Raw genomic sequence first — 20,325 nt, 5'->3', positions numbered from 1 at the left:
AGTCTCACATTGACGCGGCTAATCAATGGGCTATGGAGATGCCCACCATTGATGTCAATGCAAGGAGTAGGGATTGCGATGCAACAGACGCACTAGAGCTATAAATATATGAAAGCTCATCAAAGAAACTAAGTGGGTGTGCATCCAACTTGCTTGCTCATGAAGACCTAGGGCATTTGAGGAAGCCCATCATTGGAATATACAAGCCAAGTTCTATAATGAAAAATTCCCACTAGTATATGAAAGTGACAAAATAAGAGACTCTCTATCATGAAGATCATGGTGCTACTTTGAAGCACAAGTGTGGAAAAAGGATAGTAACATTGTCCCTTCTCTCTTTTTCTCTCATCATTTTTTATTTGGGCCTTCTGTTCTTTTTTTATGGCCTCTTTTTTTTCGTCTGAAGTCTCATCCCGACTTGTGGGGGAATCATAGTCTCCATCATCCTTTCCTCACATGGGACAATGCTCTAATGATGATCATCACACTTTTATTTACTTACAACTCAATAATTACAACTCGATACTTAGAACAAAATATGACTCTATGTGAATGCCTCCGGCGGTGTACCGGGATTGCGATGAATCAAGAGTAACATGTATGAAAAATTGAGCATGGTGGCTTTGCCACAAATACGATGTCAACTACATGATCATGCAAAGCAATATGACAATGATGATGCGTGTCATAATAAATGGAACGGTGGAAAGTTGCATGGCAATATATCTCGGAATGGCTATGGAAATGCCATAATAGGTAGGTATGGTGGATGTTTTGAGGAAGATATAAGGAGGCTTATGTGTGATAGAGCGTATCATATCATGGGGTTTGGATGCACCGGCGAAGTTTGCACCAACTCTCAAGGTGAGAAAGGGCAATGCACTGTACCGAAGAGGCTAGCAATGATGGAAGGGTGAGAGTGTGTATAATCCATGGACCCAACATTAGTCATAAAGAACTCACATACTTATTGCAAAAATCTACAAGTCATCAAAACCAAGCACTACGTGCATGCTCCTAGGGGGGTAGATTGGTAGGAAAAGACCATCGCTCGTCCCCGACCGCCACTCATAAGGAAAGCAATCAAAGAACACCCCATTCTTCAAATTTGTCACATAGAATTTACCATACGTGCATGCTATGGGACTTGCCAACTTCAACACAAGTATTCATCAAATTCACAATTACTCAACTAGCACACCTCTAATATTACCACCTTTATATCTCAAAACCATCTATCAAGCACCCAACTTCACTTAGCATTTAAAATTTATAGCCAAAGTGAATTACCATGCTGTTCTAAAGGACTCTCAAAATGATATAAGTGAAGCATGAGATATCAATTATTTCTTTAAAATAAAACCACCGCCGTGCTCTAAAAGATATAAGCGAAGCACTAGAGCAAAAAATTATCCAACTCAAAAGATATAAGTGAAGCACATAGAGTATTCTAATAAATTCCAATTCGTGTGTGTCTCTCCGAAAAGGTGTGTACAGCAAGGATGATTGTGGTAATCTAAAAAGCAAAGACTCAAATCATACAAGACGTTCAAGCAAAACACATATCATGTGGCGAATAAAAATATAGCTCCAAGTAAAGTTACCGATGGACGAAGACGAAAGAGGGGATGCCTTCCGGGGCATCCCCGAGCTTAGGCTTTTGGTTGTCCTTGGATTTTACCTTGGGGTGCCTTGGGCATCCCCAAGCTTAGCCTCTTGCCACTCCTTGTTCCATAATCCATCAAATCTTTACCTAAAACTTGAAAACTTCACAACACAAAACTTAAAAGAAAATCTCGTGAGCTCCGTTAGTAAAAGAAAACAAACCACCACTTCAAGGTACTGTAATGAACTCATTCTTTATTTATATTGGTGTTAAACCTATTGTATTCCAACTTTTCTATGGTTTATAAACTCTATTACTAGCCATAGATTCATCAAAATAAGCAAACAACACACGAAAAACAGAATCTGTCAAAAACAGAACAGTCTGTAGTAATCTGTAGGTTTCGAATACTTATGGAACCCCAAAAATTCTAAAATAAATTTCTGGACGTGAGGAACTTATCTATTAATCGTCTTAAAAAATAATTAACTAAATAGCACTCTCCAATAAAAAAATGGCAGCAATTCTCGTGAGCGCTAAAGTTTCTGTTTTTTACAGCAAGATCGCAAAGACTTTCCCCAAGTCTTCCCAAAGGTTCTACTTGGCACAAACACTAATTAAAAGCATAAAGCCAAATCTAAACAGAGGATAGATGAATTATTTATTGAATAACAACAAGGAAAAATATTGGGTTGTCTCCCAACAAGCGCTTTTATTTAAAGCCTTATAGCTAGGCATAAGATTTCAACGATGCTCACGTGAAAGAAAAGAATTGAAGCACAAAGAGAGCATCATAAAACACGTGACAAACACATCTAAGTCTAACATACTTCCTACGCATAGGCATCTTATAGGCAAACAAATTATCAAGGCAAGCAAAAAACTAGCATATGCAAGGAAGCGGAAAGAAATAATAGCAATCTCAACATAACAAGAGGTAATTTAGTAACATGAAAATTTCTACAACCATATTTTCCTCTCTCATTATAATTACATGTAGGATCATAAGAAAATTCAACAATATAGCTATCACAAAACATATTCTTAACACGATCCACATGTATGCAAAGTTGACACTCTTCCAAAATAGTGGGATTAACATTAACTAAAGTCATGACCTCTCCAAACCCACTTTTATAAAAAAGATCATAAGATTGAACATTCTCCAAATATGTGGGATCTAAAGTTGACACGCTTACAAACCATTTTAAATATTATTGCAAACATTATAATCAATCTCATATTCATCATGGGGCTTAAATAAATTTTCCAGATCATAAGAAGAATCACCCCAATCATGATCATTGCAACAAGTAGTAGACATAGCAAAACTAGCATCCCCAAGCTTAGAGTTTTGCACATTATAAGCACAATTGACATTAATAGAATTTATACTATCATCATTGCAATCATGCTTTCTATTCAAAGATCCATCGTGAATCACTCCATAAAGTACTTCATCACAAATTTCAGATTCACGAATTTCAAGCAAAACTTCATAAAGATAATCTAGTGCACAAAACTCACTAGCAATTGGTTCATCATAATTGGATCTATTAAAAATATTAGCAAACGGGTGAGGATCCATAGATCTTAGGTTCTCTGTTTAGCAATAAATAAACAACTATTCCAACCAAATGAACAAACGAGCCAAGTAAGAAATCAAAGCAAATGGAAAGACGAACAGAAGAAGGGCGGATAAAACGGCAAGGGTGAAGTGGGGGAGAGGAAAACGAGAGGCAAATGGCAAATAATGTAATGCGAGGGATAAGAGTTTATGATGGGTACTTGGTATGTCTTGACTTGTGCGTAGACTCCCCGACAACAGCGCCAGAAATCCTTCTTGCTACCTCTTGAGCACTCCGTTGGTTTTCCCTTGAAGAGGAAATGGTGATGCAGCAAAGTAGCGTAAGTATTTCCCTCAGTTTTTGAGAACCAAGGTATCAATCCAGTAGGAGGCCACACGCAAGTCCCTCGTACCTACACAAACAAATAAGAACATCGCAACCAACACGATAAAAGGGTTGTCAATCCCTTCACGGTCACTTACGAGAGTGAGATCTGATAGAGATAATAATGATAAGATAAATATTTTTGGTATTTTTATGATATAGATTGAAAGTAAAGATTGCAAAAATAAAATAGATTGGAAACTTATATGATGGAGAATAGACCCGGGGGCCATAGGTTTCGCTAGTGGCTTCTCTCAAGATAGCATAATTATTACGGTGGGTGAACGAATTACTGTCAAGCAATTGATAGAAAAGCGAATAATTATGAGAATATCTAGGCATGATCATGTATATAGGCATCACGTCTGTGACAACTAGACCGACTCCTGCCTGCATCTACTACTATTACTCCACACATTGACCGCTATCCAACATGTATCTAGAGTATTAAGTTCAAAAGAACAGAGTAATGCCTTAGGTAAGATGACATGATGTAGAGGGATAAACTCAAGCAATATGATATAAAACCCATCTTTTTATCCTTGATGGCAACAATACAATACGTGTCGTTTCCCTTTCTGTCACTGGGATCGAGCACCGCAAGATTGAACCCAAAGCTAAGCACTTCTCCCATTGCAAGAAAGATCAATCTAGTAGGCCAAACCAAACTGATAATTCGAAGAGACTTGTAAAGATAACCAGTCATGCATAAAAGATTTCAGAGAAGAATCAAATATTGTTCATAGATAGACTTGATCATAAACCCAAAATTCATCGGATCTCGACAAACACACCGCAAAAAGAGTTACATCGAATAGATCTCCAAGAAGATTGAGGGGAACTTTGTATTGAGATCCAAAGAGAGAGAAGAAGCCATCTAGCTACTAGCTATGGACCCAAAGGTCTGAAGTAAACTACTCACACATCATCGGAGGGGCCATGGAGTTGATGTAGAGGCCCTCCGTGAGCAATGCCCCCTCCGATGGAGCTCCGAAAAAGGCCCCAAGATGGGATCTCTTGGGTACAGAAGGTTGCGGCGGTGGAAATAGGGTTTCGTGGTGCTCCTAGTTGTTTTCAGGGTATATGAGTATATATAGGAGGAAGAAGTAGGTCGGTTGAGCCACGAGGGGCCCACAAGGGGGAGGGTGCGCCCAAGGGGGTAGGCGCGCCCCCTGCCTCGTGGCCACCTCGTTGGACGCTTGACGTCCACTCCAAGTCTTCTGGACCACGTTTGTTCCAAAAATCACGCTCCCGAGGGTTTCATTCCGTTTGGACTCCGTTTGATATTCCTTTTGTGCGAAACACTGAAATAGGCAAAAAAACAGCAATTTGTGCTGGGCCTTGGGTTAATAGGTTAGTCCCAAAAATAATATAGAAGTGTAAAATAAATCCCATTAACATCCAAAACATATAACATAATAGCATGGAACAATAAAAAATTATAGATACGTTGGAGACGTATCAGCATGATATAAGGAAATATAAATAACAACTTCATTATTGCCTGAGGCGTGATGCTTAGGAGTCCCCCCTTTAACGCGCAAGCGAATCGCGTAGAAAAAGGGGCGGCAAGCGAGGCCGCTTGTAGTTGAGCTCCAGAGATCCCTGTTGGTTAGTTTTCGGGAGAAAAGTATAGACCATAGTTGCGCTTGCTGTCCTGCCGTTGTTCTTTCCGCAAGAGGATGAAGGCACTGAAGATCTGGTGAGGTGACGTGTGCAGAGCGGGCCGCGAGCCAGAGCTCGACCGCACAGGTTTATAGGCGTTGCAGGGACGGACCCGAGCACAAGCATCGTGCCAGTGATACGTCTCCAACGTATCTATAATTTTTGATTGCTCCATGCTATATTATCTACTGTTTTGGATATTATTGGGCTTTATTACCCACTTTTATATTATTTTTGGGACTGACCTATTAACCAGAGGCCCACCCAGAATTGCTGTTTTTTGCCTGTTTTAGGGTTTCGAAGAAAAGGAATATCAAACGGAGTCCAAACGGAATGAAACCTTCGGGAACGTGATTTTCTCACCGAATACAACTCAGGAGACTTGGACCCTACGTCAAGGCACGTAACAGGAGGCCACGAGGTAGGGGCGCTCCCTACCCTACCAGGCGCGCCCCCACCCTCGTGGGCCCCCTGTTGCTCCACCGACGTACTTATTCCTCCTATATATACCCACATACCCCAAACGATCAGAGACGGAGCCAAAACCCTAATTCCACCGCCGTAACTTTCTGTATCCAAGAGATCCCATCTTGGGGCCTGTTCCGGAGCTCCGCCGGAGGGGGCATTAATCACGGAGGGCTTCTACATCAACACCATAGCCCCTCCGATGAAGTGTGAGTAGTTTACTTCAGACCTACGGGTCCATAGTTAGTAGCTAGATGGCTTCTTATCTCTTGGATCTCAATACAATGTTCTCCCCCTCTCTTGTGGAGATCTATTCGATGTAATCTTCTTTTTGTGGTGTGTTTGTTGAGACCGATGAATTGTGGGTTTATGATCAAGTCTATCTATGAATAATAATTGAATCTTCTCTGAATTCTTTTATGTATGATTGGTTATCTTTGCAAGTCTCTTCGAATTATCAGTTTGGTTTGGCCTACTAGATTGATCTTTTGTGCAATGGGAGAAGTGCTTAGTTTTGGGTTCAATCTTGCGGTGTCCTTTCCCGGTGACAGTAAGGGCAGCAAGGCACGTATTGTATTGTTGCCATCACGGATAACAAGATGGGATTTTCTTCATATTGCATGAGTCTATCTCTCTACATCATGTCATCTTGCTTATAGCGTTACTCTGTTTTAACTTAATACTCTAGATGCATGTTGGATAGCGGTCGATGAGTGGAGTAATCTTAGTAGATGCAGGCAGGAGTCGGTCTACTTGTCTTAGACATGATGCCTATATACATGATCATACCTAGATATTCTCATAACTATGCTCAATTCTGTCAATTGCTCAATAGTAATTTGTTCACCCACCGTAGAATACTTATTGATGACCCACAAGTATAGGGGATCTATCGTAGTCCTTTCGATAATTAAGAGTGTCGAACCCAACGAGGAGCAGAAGGAAATGATAACCGGTTTTCAGCAAGGTAATCTCTGCAAGTACTGATATAAGTGGTAACAGATAGTTTTGTGATAGGATAAATTGTAACGAGCAACAAGTAACAAAATTAAATAAAGTGCAGCAAGGTGGCCCAATCCTTTTGTAGCAAAGGACAAGCCGGAACAAACTCTTATAATAGGAAAAGCGCTCCCGAGGACACATGGGAATATCGTCAAGCTAGTTTTCATCACGTTCATATGATTAGCGTTCGATACTTTGATAATTTGATATGTGGGTGGACCGGTGCTTGGGTGTTGTTCTTACTTGAACAAGCATCCCACTTATGATTAACCTCTATTGCAAGCATCCGCAACTACAACAAAAGTATTAAGGTAAACCTAACCATAGCATGAAACATATGGATCCAAATCAGCCCCTCACGAAGCAACGCATAAACTAGGGTTTAAGCTTCTTTCACTCTAGCAACCCATCATCTACTTATTACTTCCCAATGCCTTCCTCTAGGCCCAAATAATGGTGAAGTGTTATGTAGTCGACTTTCACATAACACCACTAGAGGCTAGACAACATACATCTTATCAAAATATCAAACGAATACCAAATTCACATGACTACTCATAGCAAGACTTCTCCCTTGTCCTCAGGAACGAACGTAATTACTCACAAAGCATATTCATGTTCATAATCAGAGGGGTAATAATATGCATATAGGATCTGAACATATGATCTTCCACCAAATAAACCAACTAGCATCAACTACAAGGAGTAATCAACACTACTAGCAACCTACTAGCACCAATCCCGGACCTTGAGACAAGAATTGGATACAAGAGATGAACTAGGGTTTGGAGATGAGATGGTGCTGGTGAAGATGTTGATGGAGATTGCCCTCTCCCGATGAGAGGAGCGTTGGTGATGACAATGGTGATGATTTCCCCCTCTGGGAGGGAAGTTTCCCTGGCAGAACAGCTCTGTCGGAGCTCTAGATTGGATACGCCAAGGTTCCGCCTCGTGGCGGCGGAGTCTCATCCCGAAAAGTTCTTCTCTATTTTTTCATCATCGAAAGACCTCATATAGGAGAAGATGGGCATCGGAGAGCCACCAGGGGCCCACAAGATAGGGGGCGCGCCCTGGGGGGGGGGGCGCCCCCCACCCTCGTGAGCAGGGTGTGGCCCCCCTGGCCTTCATTTTTGGCGTGGATTTTTCTTTATTTCTTTTAAGACATTCCGTGGAGTTTCAAGACTTTTGGAGTTGCGCAGAATAGGTCTCTAATATTTGCTCCTTTTCCAGACCAGAATTCCAGCTATCGGCATTCTCCCTCCTTGTGTAAACCTTGTAAAATAAGAGAGAATAGCCATAAGTATTGTGACATAAAGTGAAATAACAGTCCATAATTCGATAAATATCGATATAAAGCATGATGCAAAATGGACGTATCAAATCCCCCAAGCTTAGACCTCGCTTGTCCTCAAGCGAAAAGCCGATAACAATAAATATGTCCTCATGTTTAGAGGTAGAGGCGTCGATAAAAATAAAATACGTACATGAAGGCATCATGATTATTCTTATAACAGCAACATATAGAGATTTTGTCATATGATTACTTATGTTCAAGTGATGATCTATTCACAATGCAAAAGTATAAATCATAAACCTTATTGGGCTCCAACAAACTATAATCTCAGTCATTGAAGCAATTGCAATTTATCATCACATCGGAAAGAGTCTATGTCAGAGCTAAAAAGCAAGTCCACATACTCAACTATCATTTAGTCCTCCATAATTGCTAACACTCACGTGATACTTGTGGTTACAGAGTTTTAATCGGACACAGAGAAAGATAGGGGCTTATAGTTTTGCCCCACAACCTTTTACCTCAAGGGTAATGTCAACAATAATGGTTCATGCTCCCCTACATCCAAAACTATATATATATATATATATATATATATATATATATATATATATCATGTTCTTTCCAACATGCTGAGCTTGCCAAAGGATAAAATGAAAAAGAAAAGGTGAAGATCACCGTGACTCTTGCATAAGGAAGAAGATAATAATAAAGGATAGGCCCTTCGGAGAGGGAAGCAGAGGTTGCCATGCACTTTTATGGTTGGATGTATAAAATCTCAATGCGAAAGAACGTCACTTTATATTGCCCCTTGTGATATGAACCTTTATTATGCAGTCCGTCGCTTTTATTACTTCCACATCACAAGATCGTATAAAGCTTATTTCTCCCACACCAATCAATCATACATATTTAGAGAAATTTTTATTGCTTTGCACCAATGACAACTTACTTGAAGGATCTTACTCAATCCATAGGTAGATATGATGGACTCTCATGGCAAAACTGGTTTAGGGATATTTGGAAGCACAAGTAGTATTTCTACTTGGTGCTGAGAATTTGGCTAGCATGAGGGGGAAAGGCAAGCTCAACAAGTTAGAGGAACCATGACAACATACTTTATCTCAGATATAAGAAAGACATAACTCATTACGTTGTCTTCCTTGTCCAACATCAACTCTTTAGCATGTAATATTTTAATGAGTGCTCCCAATCATAAAAGATGTCAATGATAATAGATCTATATGTGAAAACCTCTCTTTCCTTATTACTTCCTATTGATTGCAACAATGACCAAAGCTATGTCTGCCAACTCCCAACAACTTTTAATCATCATACTCTTTCTATGTGAAGTCATTACTCTCGATAAGATCAATATGAACTCTTTGTTTCTTTTTATTCTTTTTCTCTTTTCTTTTATTCACCCAAGATCATGGCAAAATAATCAAGCCCTTGACTCAACACTAATCTTTATTATATATAACTCACGGACTCGATTACATAGAGGGATCATAAAGCAAAACTCAAAACTAGATCATGCCATAAACTTTATTCTACTAGATCAAGATACTACTAATAGGATCAAACTAAGAAAAACGGTAAAGATAAGAGTTGTGATTATGATACAATACCGGGGCACCTCCCCCAAGCTTGGCAGTTGCCAAGGGGAGTGCCCATACCCATGTGGTTATGCCTCCTTCTTTGTTGTCGGTGTAATATTCTTGGCGATGATTCCCCTCAGGATGCGGTTCTCCTCCTCGAGCATATTGACTTGCTGTTTGAGATCCATTATTTCCTTACGAAGCTTTCTTGTGATAGCTAAAGCTCCTTGCACCCAAGGGTGTTGCATAGCTGTGGGAGAACAAGTGACACTTCTCTTCATATTTTCATAAAAAAATCTAACATTAGAAGGGATAACCGAGTTTGGAATAGCTGAGCTTTGCAGTTCCCCCATCGTGAACCCAGCTCGGAGGCGAGAGGTGACTTCTTGATCCTCCATGGCATCTACTCTCATTAAGTCAGCCTCCATCTCTTCCTCCGTTGCTGGCCCAAAGTGGTCAGCGTCGCTGTTTGCCCTTGCTTCCGGTGCCGGATTAGATACCCGGCTGTCCCCGATTGACTCTTGAGAAGACATCTTGCTCTAATCTGCAGCAGCAACAGCTCGAAAACAAAAACAGAGGAAATTTGCATGATACGGGAGTCAAAACCTTTGGGACAATATATAATGATTTTTTACTGACCAAAATACGTAACATGCAAGAAATCGGAGTCCGGAAAGCACACGAGGCGCTCACGAGGTAGGGGGCACGCCCAGGGGGGTAGGGCGCGCCCACCACCCTCGTGGGGCCCTCGTGTCCTTCCCAGAATGCTACTTATTTTTCTATTTTTCTATATATTCCAAAACGGAGAAATATTGCCTTAAAAATTGTTTTGGAGTCAGTTTACTTACCGTACCACATACCTATTCCTTTTCGGGGTCTGAAATGTTTCGGAAAGTGTCCCTTATGTGTTCCTCCGGGGTTATGGTTTCAATAATATTGGTTTCAACATTTATGGGATTACCTGAGATATAATGTTTAATTCTTTGACCATTTACCACCTTCGGATTTGTGCCCTCGAAGTTGTTGATTTTTATGGCACCGGAACGATAGACCTCTTCGTTGACGTAGGGGCCTTCCCATTTAGAGAGAAGTTTTCCTGCAAAAAATCTTAAACGAGAGTTGTATAGCAATACATAATCACCTACATTAAACTCACGCTTTTGTATCCTTTTGTCATGCCATCTTTTAACTTTTTCCTTAAACAACTTGGCATTTTCATAAGCTTGGGTTCTCCATTCATCAAGTGAGCTAATATCAAATAACCTCTTCTCACCGGCAAGTTTAAAATCTTAGTTGAGCTCTTTAATAGCCCAATATGCCTTGTGTTCTAGTTCGAGAGGTAAGTGACATGCTTTTCCATAAACCATTTTATACGGAGACATACCCATAGGATTTTTATATGCAGTTCTATAAGCCCATAATGCATCATCAAGTTTCTTAGACCAATTCTTTCTAGACCTATTAACAGCCTTTTGCAAAATTAATTTGAGCTCTCTATTGCTCAATTCTACTTGACCACTAGACTGTGGGTGATAAGGAGATGCAATTCTATGATTAACATCATATTATCAAGCATTTTATGGAAGTCACCATGAATAAAGTGTGAACCACCATCAGTCATTAAATATCTAGGGACTCCAAACCTCGGAAAAATAACTTCCTTAAGCATTTTAATAGAAGTGTTATGATCAGCACTACTAGTTGGAATAGCTTCTACCCACTTAGTAACATAATAAACAACAACTAGAATATGTGTATATCCATTAGAGGCAGGAAAAGGTACCATATAATCAAAGCCCCAAACATCAAACGGTTCAATAACAAGTGAATAATTCATAGGCATTTCTTGATGTCTACTAATATTACCAATTCTTTGACATTCATCGCAAGACAAGACAAACTTACGGGCATCCTTGAAGAGAGTAGGCCAATAAAAACCAGATTGCAATACCTTATGTGCAGTTCTATCTCCAGCGTGGTGTCCTCCATAAGACTCGGAATGACACTTGCGTAGGATCTGTTCCTGTTCATGCTCAGGTACACAACATCTAATAACACCATCTACTCCTTCCTTATAAAGATGTGGGTCATCCGAAAAGTAATGTCTTAAATCATAGAAGAACTTTTTATTTTGCTGGTATGTGAAGCTAGGTGGTATAAATTTAGCAACAATATAATTAGCATAATCAGCATACCATGGAGTACTACGAGAAGTACTTATAACATTTAATTGTTCATCAGGAAAGTCATCATTAATAGGTAGTGGGTCATCAAGAATATTTTCTAACCTAGATAAGTTTGCTGCAACGGGGTTCTCAGCTCCCTTTCTATCAACAATATTCAAATCAAATTCTTGTAGTAAGAGAACCCATCTAATAAGTCTAGGTTTAGCATCTTTCTTTTCCATAAGATATTTAATAGCAGCATGATCAGTTTGAATAGTTACTTTAGAATCAACAATATAAGATCTGAACCTATCACAAGCAAATACAACTGCTAAAAGCTCCTTTTCAGTAGTAGCATAATTTCTTTGAGCATTGTCTAGAGTCTTACTAGCATAATGGATAACATTTAATTTCTTATCAACTCTTTGCCCTAGAACAACACCTACAGCATAATCACTAGCATCACACATAATTTCAAAGGGTAAATTCCAATCAGGTGGCTGAACAATAGGTGCAGAGACTAATGCTTTCTTAAGTATTTCAAATGCTTCTACACAATCATCATCAAAGACAAATGGTATATCTTTTTGCAATAAATTAGTCAGAGGTCGAGAAATTTTTGAGAAGTCCTTAATGAACCTCCTGTAAAATCCGGCGTGACCAAGGAAACTTCTTATACCTTTGATGTCCTTGGGACATGGCATCTTTTCAATAGCATCAACCTTGGCTTTATCAACTTTAATACCTCTTTCAGAAACTTTGTGCCCCAAGACTATACCTTCATTAACCATCAAGTGGCACTTTTCCCAATTCAAGACAAGATTAGTTTCTTCACATCTCTGCAAAACTCGATCAAGATTGCTCAAGCAATCGTCAAAAGAGGAACCATAGACGGAAAAGTCGTCCATGAAAACCTCACAAATCTTTTTACAAAAGTCAGAGAATATAGCCATCATGCATCTTTGAAAGGTAGCAGGTGCATTACATAAACCAAAAGGCAAACGTCTATAAGCAAAAGTACCAAAAGGGCATGTAAAAGTAGTCTTTGATTGATCTTTAGCCGACACATGTATTTGAGAGAAACCAGAATAACCATCTAGAAAGCAATAGTGTGTATGTTTACATAATCTTTCTAGCATTTGATCAATAAAAGGTAAGGGGTAATGATCTTTCTTAGTAGCTTTATTTAATTTGCGGAAATCAATTACCATCCTATAACCTGTGATAATCCTTTATGGAATCAATTCATCTTTGTCATTAGGAACAACAGTAATACCTCCCTTCTTAGGGACACAATGGACAAGACTTACCCATTCACTATCAGCAACGGGATAGATTATACCCGCCTCCAGAAGCTTTAGTATTTCTTTTCTTACCACTTCTTTCATTTTAGGATTCAGACGTCGTTGAGGATCACGAACTGGTTTGGCATCTGCTTCCAAATTTATTTTATGTTGACATAGAGTGGGACTAATGCCCTTAAGATCATCAAGAGTATATCCAATAGCAGCACGATGCTTCTTCAGAGTTTTCAACAATCTTTCTTCTTCATGCTCTGAAAGGTTAGCACTAATAATAACAGGATATATCTTCTTTTCATCAAGATAAGCATATTTAAGATTATCAGGCAAAGGTTTAAGCTCAAACACAGGATCACCCTTGGGTGGAGGAGGATCCCCTAGGATTTCAACAGGCAAATTGTGTTTCAGAATAGGTTCCTGTTTAAAGAATACTTCATCTATTTCCCTTCTTTCATTCATGAACATATCATTTTCATGGTCTAGCAAATAGTGTTCTAAAGGATCACTAGGAGGTACGACAATAGAAGCAAGACCAATAATCTCATCCTTACTAGGTAATTCTTCCTCGCGATGTTGTTTACTAAATTTAGAGAAATTGAACTCATGAACCATATCATCCAAACCAACAGTAACAACATTCTTTGTGCAATCTATGGTAGCATTGACAGTATTTAAGAAGGGTCTACCAAATATAATGGGACAAAAGCTATCTTGTGGGGAATCAAGAACAAGAAAATCAGCAGGATATTTAGTTTTCCCACACATGACTTCAACATCTCTAACAATTCCCATTGCTGAAATAGTATCTCTATTGGCAAGTTTAATTGTGACATCAATATCTTCTAACTCAACTGGTGCAATTTCATTCTTAATTTCTTTTTATAAGTCATGAGGTATAACACTAGAACTAGCACCCATGTCACATAAGCCATGATAACAATGATCTCCTATTTTAACAGAAATAACAGGCACGCCTACCACAGGTCTATGTTTATCTTTAGCACAAGGCTTAGCAATTCTAGCAGTTTCACCTTCGAACTGAATAACATGCCCATCAATATTATCAGACAAGAGGTCTTTAATAATAGCAATATTAGGTTCTACTTTAACTTGCTCAGGAGGTGTATAAGTTCTAATATTGCTTTTACGAACAACAGTTGAAGCTTTAGCATGATCCTTTATTCTAACAGGGAAAGGTGGTTTCTCAATATAAGAAGTAGGAACAATAGGATCATTATAAGTGACAGTCTTTTCTTCAACTTTAATAGGTGCAGCTACTTTTACTTCTATGGGAGGATGATATTTAAACCACTTCTCCTTAGGGAAATCAACATAAGTAGCAAAAGATTCACAGAAAGAAGCTACTATCTCCGAGTCAAGTCCATATTTAGTGCTAAACTTATGGAAAATATCGGTGTCCATAAAAGATTTAACACAATCAAACTTAGGTGTCATACCTGACTCCTTACCTTCGTCGAGGTCCCAATCTTCAGAGTTGCATTTAATTCTATCCAATAAATTCCATCTGAATTCAATAGTCTTCATCATAAAAGAGCCAGCACAAGAAGTATCGAGCATGTTGCGATTGTTTTTAGAAAGCCGAGCATAAAAACTTTGCACAATTATTTCTCTTGAGAGCTCATGATTGGGCCATGAATATAACATTAATTTAAGCCTCCCCCAAGCTTGAGCGATGCTTTCTCCTTTGCAAGGCCCGAAATTATATATATAATTGCGATCACGATGAACAAGATGCATAGGGTAATACTTTTGATGAAATTCCAACTTCAATCTTTTATAGTCCCATGATCTCATATCATCACATTGCCTATACCATACCAATGCGTCTCCCTTCAAAGAAAAAGGGAAGACCTTCTTCTTAGCAACATCATCGGGTATACCTGCAAGCTTAAATAATCCACAAATTTCATCCACATATATTAAATGCTCATCAGGATGCTTTGTTCCATCTCCTATAAAAGGGTTATCTAGCAGTTTTTCTATCATACCCGAAGGAAATTCAAAAGGAGTTTCATTTTCAATAGGTTCAGTAGGTTGAGGAGCAACTCTTTGCTCTACTGGACGGGGTGAAGATACCCCGAACAAGCCCCTCAGAGAATTACTTTCCATAGTAACAAGTGACAGTAAATTTCAGCACACTATATAAATTTTTCCTTACCAAATTCCACCTACCAAAGGTGCTACACTCCCCGGCAACGGCGCCAGAAAAGTGTCTAGATGACGCACAACTATAGGGGATCTATCGTAGTCCTTTTGATAAGTAAGAGTGTCGAATCCAACAAGGAGCACAAGGAAATGATAAGCGGTTTTCATCAAGGTAATCTCTGCAAGTACTGAAATAAGTGGTAACAGATAGTTTTGTGATAGGATAAATTGTAATGAGCAACAAGTAACAAAAGTAAATAAAGTGCAGCAAGGTGGACCAATCCTTTTGTAGCAAAGGACAAGCCGGAACAAACTCTTATAATAGGAAAAATGCTCCCGAGGACACATGGGAATATCGTCAAGCTAGTTTTCATCAGGTTCATATGATTCGCGTTCGATACTTTGATAATTTGATATGTGGGTGGACCGGTGCTTGGGTGCTGTTCTTACTTGAACAAACATCCCACTTATGATTAACCTTTATTGCAAGCATCCGCAACTACAACAAAAGTATTAAGGTAAACCTAACCATAGCATGAAACATATGGATCCAAATCAGCCCCTTACGAAGCAACGCATAAACTAGGGTTTAAGCTTCTATCACTCTAGCAACCCATCATCTACTTATTACTTCCCAATGCCTTCCTCTAGGCCCAAATAATGGTGAAGTGTTATGTAGTCGACGTTCACATAACACCACTAGAGGCTAGACAACATACATCTTATCAAAATATCAAACGAATACCAAATTCACATGACTACTCATAGCAAGACTTCTCCCTTGTCCTGAGGAACGAACGTAATTACTCACAGAGCATATTCATGTTCATAATCAGAGGGGTAATAATATGCATATAGGATCTGAACATATGATCTTCCACCAAATAAACCAACTAGCATCAACTACAAGGAGTAATCAACACTACTAGCACCAATCCCGGACCTTGAGACAAGAATTGGATACAAGAGATGAACTAGGGTTTGGAGATGAGATGGTGCTGGTGAAGATGTTGATGGAGATTGCCCTCTCCCGATGAGAGGAGCGTTGGTGATGATGATGGTGATGATTTCCCCCTCCGGGAGGGAAGTTTCCCTGGTAGAACAACTCTGCGAGAGCTCTAGATTGGATCCGCCAAGGTTCCACCTCGTGGCGGCGGAGTCTCGTCCTGGAAAGTTCTTCTCTATTTTTTTCTCATCGAAACATCTCATATAGGAGAAGATGGGCAAAGGAGAGCCACCAGGGGGCCCACGAGATAGGGGGGCGCGCCCTAGGGGGGCGCCCCCACCCTTGTGAGCAGGGTGTGGGCCCTCCTGGCCTCCATCTTTGGCGTGGATTTTTCTTTATTTCTTTTAAGACGTTCCGTGGAGTTTCAGGACTTATGGAGTTGCGCAGAATAGGTCTCTAATATTTGCCCCTTTTTCCAGACCAGAATTCCAGCTGCCGGCATTCTCCCTCCTTGTGTAAACCTTGTAAAATAAGAGAGAATAGCCATAAGTATTGTGACATAAAGTGAAATAATAGTCCATAATGCGATAAATATCGATATAAAAGCATGATGCAAAATGGATGTATCACTTATGCTCTCGAGAGAAGCCACTAGTGAAACCTATGGCCCACGGGTCTATCTTTATCATATCAATCTCCTACTACTTAGTTATTTACTTTGCTTTTATTTTACTTTGCATCTTTATCATAAAAATACCAAGAATATTATCTGATCATATCTATCAGATCTCACTCTCATAAGTGGCCCTATAGGGATTGACAACCCCTATTTGCATTGGTTGCGAGGATTTATTTGTTTTGTGCAGGTACGAGGGACTCGCGCATAGCCTCCTACTGGATTGATACCTTGGTTGTCAAAAACCGAGGGAAATACTTACGCTACTTTGCTGCATCATCCCTTCCTCTTCGGGGAAAACCAACGCAATGCTAAAAGAGGTAGCAAGAAGGATTTCTGGCGCAAAAGTCAACATACCAAGTACCCATCACATACCCTTATCTCCCGCATTACATTATTTGCCATTTGCCTCTCGTTTTCCTCTCCCCCAATTCACCCTTGCCGTTTTATCCTCACTCTCTTTCTCTATTTGCCCCTTTTTGTCCGCTTGCTTTTTGTTTGCTTGTGTGTTAGTTTGCTTGCTTGTCATTATGGCTAGTTCTTTACCTTCTGCCTCTATGTCTGAAATTGGGGATACTATTGTCGATAATAATTTTGATGCTCCCACTAAAGAACCCACTATCTCACATATAAAAAGATTCCGTGTTGGTAGCAGTAATATTATTGGAAAAGGAGTTATTCAAGATTTCTTTACTTGTGCCGGTGCTGTACCTTCTATGGGTAGTTCTATTCTTCATAGAACTAGTAGTCTTGCGGACGCTATTGCCATGCTTGTAGTTGAACTTGAGAGACAATTCATGCACATGCATCCTTCTATACAAAGGATTTTCCTAGAATTTTCTAATATTGAGCATTCTTTTGTTAAGCGTGCCTTTACTATATTTTTGGCTCATGAGTTTCGGTTCATAATAAAAGAGGCCAAAGAAATCTTTGCACATTATAGGGTGGATGCTTGCCGTCCTCTCATAGAGACTATCCTCTTTGATCAAGAAGAAATAATGCCTTTTCAATCTCTAGACTATGTTGCTTTCAATGAAAATCTTAGAAAAAGGGTTCCTACCAATGTTTTAATTGATAGAATTTCTGAACTTAATGATGATTTAGCTATTCGAGATAATGAATTGGGATATTCTCTTGAATATAGGCTCACAAAGTTCTGTCAAAAGAATGCTTATAATGATGAATTGGTTGTGCAATATGAAGGACCAAAGGAGGAACCTATACCTCCCAAGGTTGATCTTGGAGACTTTTGTCCCAACAAATTTAGCCCTTTTGATTAATTTTGCTTGCCTCAAAGAAAACTTGCTGCTGAACGTAGAGAATATGAAATGAGTTTTAACAATCTATCTTATTATTATGGCAATACCTAGATCTATTCGTGCTTGTTATGCCTAGCTAGGGGCGTTAAATGATAGCGCTTGTTGGGAGGCAACCCAATTTTACTTTTATTCCTTGCTTTTTGCCCCTGTTTAGTAATAAATAAATTATCTAGCCTCTGTTTTTGTTGTGTTTTTTGTGTTTAGTTAGTGTTTGTGCCAAGTAGAACTGTTGGGAAGACTTGGGGAAAGTCTTGTTGAACCTGCTGTAAAAAACAGAAACTTTAGCGCTCACGAGAACTGCTGTCATTTTTATTTGGAAAGTTCTATTTAGTTAATTATTTTTTCAGATGATTAATAGATAAATTCCTCACGTCCAGCAATTTATTTTAGAATTTTTTGGGGTTCCAGATCTTGCGCTAGCTACAGATTACTACAGACTGTTCTGTTTTTGACAGATTCTGTTTTGCGTGTGTTGTTTGCTTATTTTGATGAATCTATGGCTAGTAAAATAGTTTATAAACCATATATAAGTTGGAATACAGTAGGTATAACACCCATATAAATAAAGAATGAGTTCATTACAGTACCTTGAAGTGGTCTTTTGTTTTCTTTCGCTAACGGAGCTCACGAGTTTGCTACTTTAAGTTTTGTGTTGTGAAGTTTTCAAGTTTTGGGTAAAGATTTGATGGATTATGGAACAAGGAGTGGCAAGAGCCTAAGCTTGGGGATTCCCATGGCACCCCCAAGATAATCTAAGGACACCTAAAAGCCAAAGCTTGGGGATGCCCCGGAAGGCATCCCCTCTTTCGTCTACTTCTATCGGTAACTTTACTTGGAGCTATATTTTTATTTACCACATGATATGTGTTTTACTTGGAGCGTCTTGTATGATTTGAGTCTTTGCTTGTTAGTTTACCACAATCATCCTTGCTGTACACACCTTTTGAGAGAGCCATACATGATTTGGAATTTGTTAGAATACTCTATGTGCTTCGCTTATATCTTTTGAGTTATATAATTTTGCTCTAGTGCTTCACTTATATCTTTTAGAGCACGGTGGTGGATTTGTTTTATAGAAACTATTGATCTCTCATGCTTCACTTAGATTATTTTGAGAGTCTTAATAGCATGGTAATTTGCTTAAAATCCTAATATGCTTGGTATGCAAGATTAATAATAAAAATTCTCTTATGAGTGTGTTGAATACTATGATAAGTTTGATACTTGATAATTGTTTTGAGACATGGATATGGTGATATTAAAGTCATGCTAGTTGAGTAGTTGTGAATTTGAGAAATACTTGTGTTGAAGCTTGTGATTCCCGTAGCATGCACGTATGGTGAACCGTTATGTGATGAAGTTGGAGCATGATTTATTTATTGATTGTCTTCCTTATGAGTGGCGGTCGGGGACGAGCGATGGTCTTTTTCCTACCAATATATCCCCCTAGGAGCATGCACGTAATACTTTTCTTCGATAACTTGTAGATTTTTGCAATAAGTATATGAGTTCTTTATGACTAAGTTGAGTCCATGGATTATACGCACTCTCACCCTTCCACCTTTGCTAGCCTCTCTAATACCGCACACCTTTCGCCGATATCATACACCCACCATATACCTTCCTCAGAACAACCACCATACCTACCTCTTATGGCATTTCCATAGCCATTCCGAGATATATTGCCATGCAACTTTCCACCGTTCTGTTTATGACACACTCCATCATTGTCATATTGCTTAGAATGATCATGTAGTTGACATAGTATTTGTGGCAAAGCCACCATTCATAATTCTTTCATACTTGTCACTCATGAATCATTGCATATCCTGGTACACCGCTGGAGGCATTTATATAGAGTCATATCTTGTTCTAAGTATCGAGTTGTAATTATTGAGGTGTAAGAAAAATAAAAGTGTGACGATCATCATTATTAGAGCATTGTCCCAGTGAGGAAAGGATGATGGAGACTATGATTCCCCCACAAGTCGGGATGAGACTCCGGACAAAAAAAAGAGAAAGAAAAGAGGCCATAAAAAAAGAGAGAAAAGGCCCAATGAAAAAATGAGAGAAAAAGATAGAAGGGACAATGTTACTATCCTTTTACCACACTTGTGCTTCAAAGTAGCACCATGATCTTCATAGTAGAGAGTCTCTCATGTTATCA

Source organism: Triticum dicoccoides, chromosome 5A (assembly GCF_002162155.2).
Source record: "Triticum dicoccoides isolate Atlit2015 ecotype Zavitan chromosome 5A, WEW_v2.0, whole genome shotgun sequence".
NCBI classification, from domain to species: Eukaryota; Viridiplantae; Streptophyta; class Magnoliopsida; order Poales; family Poaceae; genus Triticum; species Triticum dicoccoides.
Note: the sequence above shows the minus strand (reverse complement) of the source record.